The following is an 8748-nucleotide window of genomic DNA, read 5'->3' as shown; positions in this document are numbered from 1 at the left end:
AATTCATCCAATCATAAGACTTAGGCTTCAAGAAAGCTTTTACAAGAGAACAGGCAAGGATTCTTTAAAGAAAATGGTAATCAATCAACTTTTCCTCTTTGGTGAAAGATTATCTTTGATTTGGGGGTGGTTTTCACAGGGTTTGTGCGTCTAATGGGAGCTTGGGGTGTGCCTATCATGGCAGTCTCATATTTAGGGCTGTTAGTGGCAGAAAATGTAAATTTAATGAATTTTTAAATGTGGTTTTGTCTTTTCTTAGTTTTAAGTTAGGGTACCTTTGGGTTTTTGGGATTTTTTGGTCTATTAGGCTATATTTCATTGGCTCAGGTGTTTGAACAAATCAAGAATGGGTATGAAATCAGCCACCTCCCTTTTGAGGTTTCTAATTGGGATAGATAAGGTGGCAATTTGATCTAGTACGTTGAAATGGCATCTTTCTAGTTTAACAATCAAATGGGTGAATTAAGACTTGAAAGTTGATGTGTTGGAGTTTTTGTTGTCTCTGAACACAATGGTGAAGTCTAATTGGCCTGATAGGGTCAAGATGATGGAGATCTATGGCTATCAATTTTGGATCAACAAGATTTGTTGAAATAAAATCTTTACTTAATGAATGGTCAAACAAGTGAGTTTTGGGATGAAATTTGATGGCTAAGCATTTTTGAATGTCTTGAATCTTATAGAGGTAATGGATTTTGATCAGATCTGTATATTGATAGATTTGGTTTGGGTCTAAGTTTTAGCCAATGGTTTATCAATTCATGAGAAGGCTTGAAATGGAACCTCACTTTTTTTAACGATAAAATGGAGGAGTTTAATCATGAAATCTGATGTGCTAGGATTTTTTGGGTCTTTAAACATGAAGGTGAGATCTGATCAGTCAAATGAAGTTGGGATGGCTGATGATAAGCTTTAATCAATGTGATATGTTGAAGTTATGATCTAGCTTGATAGTGGGTCAAATGGGGGAATTTTGAGCTGAAATTTAGTGGGTAGGTATGGATTAAGGTGACAAGTCAAGTGGATGATTTTGATCTGAGAAAGAAATGATTAATATAGGTTTTCTTAATCTAGTTGTACAGGGCCATCAAAATGGAATTTGAACACTTTTGAAGTTGATCGTTGTAGATTTGTAATGGGATTCGCTAGTTGATTGTGTCGTAATGATCTTGAAGCAATGGATGCATTGAGTCAGGGTTGTTAGAAAGGAAGTTGGCATGATAAATGATGGATGTGTGACTAATTTATAATTTCCTAAGTTTGTAGGTCATATTTGATTAGACGTTGATGTTGGTCTTGAGGTTTTCATTTGTCCTATGGATTGTGTCAAAAGTGAGATTCTTTGGCTTTGTAAAGTCTCAATTTGATCTAGTTGTGATTCCAAGTTTTCGGGTCTAAGAATGGGGTAGGGTACAAAGAGGTATGGTGAAGAGATTGAGCAAAAATTGGGTGCTGAAACCCATGTATCAAGATCAACCACCTCCTTTTCATTGATGATCTCCATATTTTCGAAAGTGATAGCCATAATGAGGTATATAACACCTAAAAAGCCTTCTTGATAGCTTTTGCTTATGATTAGGCTAGCTCATCAATTATGAGAAATTAGCTATTTTCTTCTATAAGCAAACTCATGTTGTAGTAAAAAGCTCAATTATTCAAACTTTAGGAGTTTCGGAAATGAACCATAATGAGGCTTACCTTGGTGGGCCTTTGTTGACTACCTCAAAGAAATTATTATCTTGGAGATTCATTATTGATAAAGTGAAGGCCAAACTGAAGGGATGGAAATCCAGTGTCATCTCTCATGCCGGTAGATGTACCCTTATTAAATCGACTCTATCCTTAATCCCCCTTTATCACATGGCTGGACACATTATTCTCCCATCTAGTATTTGTAAGGAGCTAAATTCTATCTGTAGAGACTTTTGGTGGGGTCAAACCCAGAATAAAAAAACCCCTATACTTGAAGGCTTGGAGTTCTTTCCGTCGACCATTGGATAGAGAGGGATTAGGATTGAAGTCACTGTTTTCATGAATAAATCTTTACTTTTAAAACTGGCTTAGAGATTCTTGCACAAAGATGATGCCTTATGGTTCAAGTATTGAAAGCAAAATATTTAAGGAACACTTCATTTTGGTGTTTAAAAAAGAAGCCAAATGACTCCCCGTTGTGGTCAAGCTTATTGTGCTGTAGAATATTGCCAATTGAAGTCTATAAATGGATTATTTTAAATGGATGGGACACCCAAATTTTCAATAAACCATGGCTTCATCATAACCTTGTGGAAAATCCAACCTCTTGGTCTTTATTATAGAACCTTCTAGGGCTTGGAATAATGTCTTAATCAATGCCTTATTCGATAGAGACACAACAATGACAATATTGGAGACCAAACTGTCTGTCTTCCAATCCCGAGATGCAGACAAGATCATTTGGTTGCTCAACCCTCATGGTTAGTATACTTGCAACTTGGGTTACAAACTTTTGAGTGCTTCTGAGTTCGATCTTCTAGTGCTGCTTGGATTTGCAATGGGTTGTCATGGCGAGATCTATGGAATAACAAATTGCTCATCCCTCGCCTAAAAGTCTTTCTCTAGAGATGCTATTTTGGAGCCATTCCTATTTGTGAAGAACTGGCTAAACGGTTACCAAACATGGAGCCAACTTGTAAACTATAACTTGATGATTGTGAATCTCTAAATCACTTCTTCAAATGCCCAATAACTAGACCCATTTGCTTTTTTGTGATGGAACTGAAATTGGACTTTGTCACCTCCCATAATCTCTAATTCTAGATATCAGATTGGACTAAATTGGATTGTACCTCCCAACACCCGCATGGTCTTCCCTTACTTGTACAAGGTATAGTTACTATGTGGTACATTTGGAAGATGCGTAACAAGGTGTATATGGAGAATGCATCCTTGTTATCTTTGTCATCAAAGCCCACTTAGCAGATGTGAAGACCATTTTAATGAATAAAAGCTCGGGAATGGGTATTAACAGCAATTCAAATTTTACTATCAAATGGTCCAAACCACTCTTCCATATGGAAATGAAATCGTCATCCATCAATTATGGAAATAAAGGTATTGGGACCTTCGAGAATAGTATCAAAATCATTTTGATTAAATAATAACTCTAAAGCATAAGGCACCGGATAAAATAGCCTAAGTAATATTCGAACAGGGAGAGAGAATGGATTAGACACCCCACTCCTGGGTTCAATAGGTGAGACCCACATGGGATTTTAAACGAGCATTATTGCAAATACATAATTAATAAAAAGAAACAATGATGGGATATGCATTTTCAACTGCTTAAAAGATATTCCCTTCCGTACTCACAAATCAGCTATATTTCTTTCCGTACTCACAAACCAATCCCCTGAAAGCAAAAGAGTGAAAGATTGATCCCACCTTTGAACTGGGCGAAATGTTCCGAAGAAAGAGGAAGAGGAAGTTCAAATCTCTCAAACTGTTGGATCTCATGAAAGCTAAGTCAGCAACGACTCCTTTACCAACTCTGGTCACCGTCCGGATCTCCATCATCCCATGACGAAGAGGCAAAACAGAATTGAAAGACATAGTAAAATTGAAATAGACATCTGCTCAATCCAAATAAAAAAATAAAAATTCAAATTAACTGAGTCTGAACTAATTACCATAGAACGACAGGAGAAAGCCATATAAAATAATAGCAAATTACGGATAAAAAAAATAGGGAAAGAAATTGATTCATAGAGAAAATATATATAGAGTGACAACAAGCACTGATTAATCCATAACACATATAATGAGCAGAGAAAATAAGAAAAGAAAGAAAAAAAAAAGAGAAGTATCAGGTATTTAGAACTCAACTGAGCGGGGATTTCGGCCGAAGTTGGAAAGATGTTGGAACAAGAGGTGGCTGTCGACGATAATAAACTCCAGTAAGACTGAATTGAGAAGAGAAGCGCCAATGTTCTACTTAGTTGTCAAATAATAGGGAGATCGACTTCTAGCAGGGAAATTTTGATTATCCAAGGTGGCTAATTCTGATAGACTGATGCGACAGGGGGTTTCCGGAAGATTTTCCTCCAATTGTGGTTTGCGGCAGGTATTCGGTGGGATGAAGTGCCGACGAAGAGGATGGGAAGAAGAAGAAGAAGGGGAGGAAAAGGAGAGGCGAAGAGAGAGAGAGAGAGAGCAAATGAGAGATCTGCCGCCGTTGCAAATTGCAACAACGGTGACGAAATGAGAAAAAAAAAAAAAAAGAAAATGGGGTGAAGAGGGGAAGAAGAAGAGAGAAAAGGAGAAGAAGAGAGTGGAGTTTATATGGGAGTTTATATGAGAGATCTGCCGCCGTTGCAAATTGTTGCCGTCGTCGCCTGGGTTGGGTTCGAACGAAGGGGGAAATGAATAAAGAGTTGATGTTGAGTTTATATGGGAGGTAGGGTATTTTTGTAATTTTGGAAAATCTGAGGGGCATTTTGATAATGTTTGTCAAACTGCGTAAACCAGGTCATAGGGTGGTCAAACCGCGGTTCTGGATAGATGGCTGAGATTTTGGGTCAATGATGGAGGGTTGAGATGGGTCTGACTACAGAGGGGGGTTTGTGTCAATGGGCTAGTGAGATTGGCCAAAACAGATTTTTTTTAGATGGATGAGTAAATGAGAGTATTTTTGACTGATATTTTACAGGGTAGGGTTTTTGGACATTTTGGGTTGATTGGTGGGATCAGATTGGCCCAAATGAGCCCATATTAGGCTGATCTGGAGAGGGCTCGATTCGATTAATCTAGGGGCTTGAAATGGAATCTTTGTGTGACCGGGGGTAAACAATGTTTTTTTTGGGTCAAATTTCATAGGGTAGGGTTTTTGGGCAATCTGATGTGATTGGTAAAGTCAGATTGGGTCAAATAGGCTCAGATTGAAAGGACTTGAAATATGGTCAATCTAGAGCCCTAAAATGAAATCTTGGTGCGATGGAGGGGTAAACAAAGGTGTTTTGGGATGAAATTTTACCGGTGGATATTCGGAGGTTCCGGGATCTGATGGTGATGTTTGATCTTTCTTTGGAGAGTCAAGGTCGTAGGAATTTGGGTCAACGTGATGGTAGCAGATAGGTTTATTGGTGGATCTGAGGGCTTTTGGGGTGAAATTTGGGTTTTCTAGGTTTTTGGGTGTTTCAAAGATGTCGGAAAAGTCTGATCGGGTGTTTGGGGTGAATTAAAGGTTTAGGCAATGAATCGAACAAAAATCGGGTACTGACAATAGTAAAAGTTAATTTATTTGGTGCTTGATCCCAAAGCAAAGCGATTGTTAGCATTATCTTCAGGGATCACATGAGAGAATTCATTGTTGGTTATTGCCCGTTCGGTGCTATTCTCCAAAAAAAAAAAAAAAAATAGAAGCCTTAGCAATTCTTGAAGCTCTGAAACTTGCCGCTTTATCATTATCAATTGATAATATCATTGCCGAGAGTGATTCTTTATAGATTGTCAACTCCTTAACTTCTACTTGGAAACCCCTCATTGTGCTTTCAGATTGCAAGGTGATTATGAGGTCTTTCTCATCTATCTCTTTCTCTCACATCTTTCGAAACTGTAATGGAATTGCCCACGGGCTTGCCTAGTTTGCATTCAAACACCATACTAACTTCACATGGTCCCTTGCACCAGATTGTATCATCTTCATTGTTTTGTGTGAGAAAAACAATTGATGAATGAATTGTGCCTTATGGCTTAGAAAAACTAAAACATTTGCCTTATTGGTATAATAGGATCTTACAAGTGGTTTTCACCTAGAATGTAATGAGAACTAGCCCAATATTGATCATATACCTTACGAATAACTTGGCAATATACACAAAAGGAAGTAGTCCACATCAACAGTGCACTATGTTTGTTGTGAGTTAGAAAATTTCTCCATTTTTTTTCATTCTTTAAAAGATGAAAATAACAAAAAGCATTAGGAATTCATTAGCTACTACAAAAGATTTTATAAATTCATTTGCCATTAATTAAAATGTCTATTAATTGTCTCTTAATTTAATTCAGTACTAATTCAATGCTCTATTTATTATATTAGAAACCTAACCTAACATAAAAATTAAATGCATGCAAAAAATAATATAATATTAAATGTTTAATAATATTAGAAATAAATAAACTATTAAATGAATCCATATTTTTCAATTTCTTATATTATATAAACTGAAAAAATAAATTAAAAGAAACAATTAGCATAATATTGATCTATATTTCGTAAAAAGGATTGGATTTTATGTTAGCATTTCAAATGATAATTTTACTATTTAGGCCCATGATGTCATAAATCATAATAAAAATATAAAGTAGATGAAAATACAAAAATGTAGAAAATGGTTGTCTTTGATATTATATATTCATCATATTAAAGAAAATAAGTGTGGTAAGATCATTTATCATTAATGATGGAAATGATTCAAATACAAAAAAAAAGGATTTAATGTCTAACATATAATATATATTGGTTGGGCCTAATTGTTTAATGGTTCAATTGGATAAGCCACTAGGTCATTGGCTAAATTGATGTCTTTGTGTAACTAAACAACTCATAGACTAAATGAACCTGCAAATCTAGTTAGGTGATAAATCATCTAGTCCAACTTGGCAGATCAATAAAGGGTTAAAAACATTGACACTAATTAAGATTTTAATTAAAGGTTAGTTAAGTAAAATTGGATCTAACCCAAATAGATGCATTTATGAGATAAAATGGTTGGATTTGGGTTTTGTTTTTGTTTTTTGATAGGAAACACATTAAACTAATTAGAAAAGAAAGAATTACAACTAGAAAAGTCCAAAAAAGGAGGAGACAACCAAACCTCTCATTAAAAATTTTAGCCCTAAAGGCTAAACTATGCGCTAATCCACTGCAAGTTCTATCTACAAAGCGAAAGAAAAAAAAAATCCAAAGAAGAAGAAATAATCCCCACATGATCCAACAAAAAAGAACAACACCAAGGAAATTAAGAGCACAAATAACAAGCAAGGAATTAGAATAAACAATACCAGAATGAAAAGCTCATTTCCACAACTAATTGAAGCGCTTGCTTAATAGCAAAAAATTCAACACCTATAATGCCAACTCAAATTAGAAAAATTCCTTCTGAAGCAAAAGGCAAACTAGCATCGATCTTATTAAAAGCAATACGACCATAAGAACCAACACTATCATTTAAAACTCCATCACAAAAAAATAATAATTATCAACTCCACAACATTACTACTGGAGACAGAAAGCACCTTAATCACACAACATTCTTTAATTAGATAAGAAAAAACTCTTGATCACTAGCCAAAGATAAAGAAGAAACCAAAGATAAAATAATATCAAAAGCACAATCAAATGATACAAAATCAGAATGCAACCCAAAGCGAGAAACACTCCAAACAACTATAACAAAAGGACAGAAAAAAAAAAAGCGGATGAAGCAAAGATTCCGCTTCCTGAGAGCAAAAGACATACTTTTCTCAACCCTAAAATCTCTAGTAGACATAACTGAAGAAATGAAAACAAACCCTTTGATAACCCTCCAAAGGAATAATTTATATCTAGGCAACACCTTTAGCTTCCAAACCTTCCTAATTCATCCTCTAACATCTAAAGGTAGCTAAACAGCACAACGAACCCAAAGGCTATATGTTATCTCTTTAGAAGAAAAAGACCCAAACCTAGAATCCGACCAAACAAAAGGAACTTGAGATAGATGCCTAAACACATGAGTCTTTAAACCAACATCAACCCAAGACTCTCCAAAACAGTCCCTAACTTTATCAACATTCCAACAACCATCCTAATTTAACAAATATTTAGTAATAAAATTCCTATAAACCTACTAGAAGGACTAACCAATGTAACAAAACTCATACCAATCTACACCCAAGGAACATTCCAAACATTTTCATCAGCATCCAAAAAACCCTTAAAGCCCAAATTTCCACTTAAATACTTTAAAGACCCACAAATAGATTACAAATCATAGATGACCCATGATTTATTCGAAAAGGAAACAAATGATTATTAGCTAAATGCTTAGCTTTAATAATTTCAACCTATAAAGCAAAACCTTTATTCAAAAACATCCAAGCTAGTTTCCATTGAAAAACCTTATTCGTTTCCTTAACTTTCATAATACTCAAACCCCCTTCAAATGTTTTAGATTGATTATTAGAATTCCACAAAAAAATCCTCTGAATCAAATCAATTTCCTTATTAATAGAGAAGGCAGTTGGAATTGACAATACATGATTAGGAACAACTTGTAAAGCAGAATTCAAAAGAACTAATTACCAACTTGAGAAAGATTTGAAGCCCGCCAACCATTTAATTTATTCCTCAAACTATCCAAAATATAAGACAAATAATGAGCTTTGTTCCTAGCCCAAAATAACGGAACACCAAGATACTTAGACTAGCAATCTAAATTACCCATTCTCAACTACCTCCTTAGAAGTTTTTCACCCTTGTGACTCACATTTTTACTACAAAAATATCCCAAATTTACTACAATTAATTAACTATCTAGACATACTCTAAAAATTATCTATAACATTCGATAAATTAGTACTACTTTAGAAGCCTTTATAAAAACAAAAACATCATTAACAAAAAAAAATAAGTGAGAAATTAAAGGAGCCTCATGGAAAATTTTAATACTATGAGATATAATTGTGCTACTTTACTAGAAGCCTAGAAAAAACTTCCGTGGCCAAAATAAA

General features: G+C 35.0%; 1 long non-coding RNA gene across 1 annotated transcript; it reads right to left on the bottom strand.

Moving 5' to 3' along the window:
• Positions 1-3109: 3109 nt before the first annotated feature.
• Positions 3110-4395, bottom strand: LOC148845402 (uncharacterized). Its single transcript, XR_016102274.1, has 2 exons — positions 3862-4395; positions 3110-3608 (listed from the first exon to the last, which is right to left on the bottom strand). It is a non-coding gene; the product is annotated as an uncharacterized LOC148845402 (long non-coding RNA).
• Between the last annotated feature and the right edge of the window lie 4353 nt (positions 4396-8748).

The sequence above is a fragment of the Nelumbo lutea genome, chromosome 7, assembly GCF_056320005.1.
Source record: "Nelumbo lutea isolate HS-2025 chromosome 7, American lotus-T2T, whole genome shotgun sequence".
In the NCBI taxonomy this organism is placed as follows: domain Eukaryota; kingdom Viridiplantae; phylum Streptophyta; class Magnoliopsida; order Proteales; family Nelumbonaceae; genus Nelumbo; species Nelumbo lutea.
This window is presented reverse-complemented; position numbering and strand designations above follow the sequence as displayed.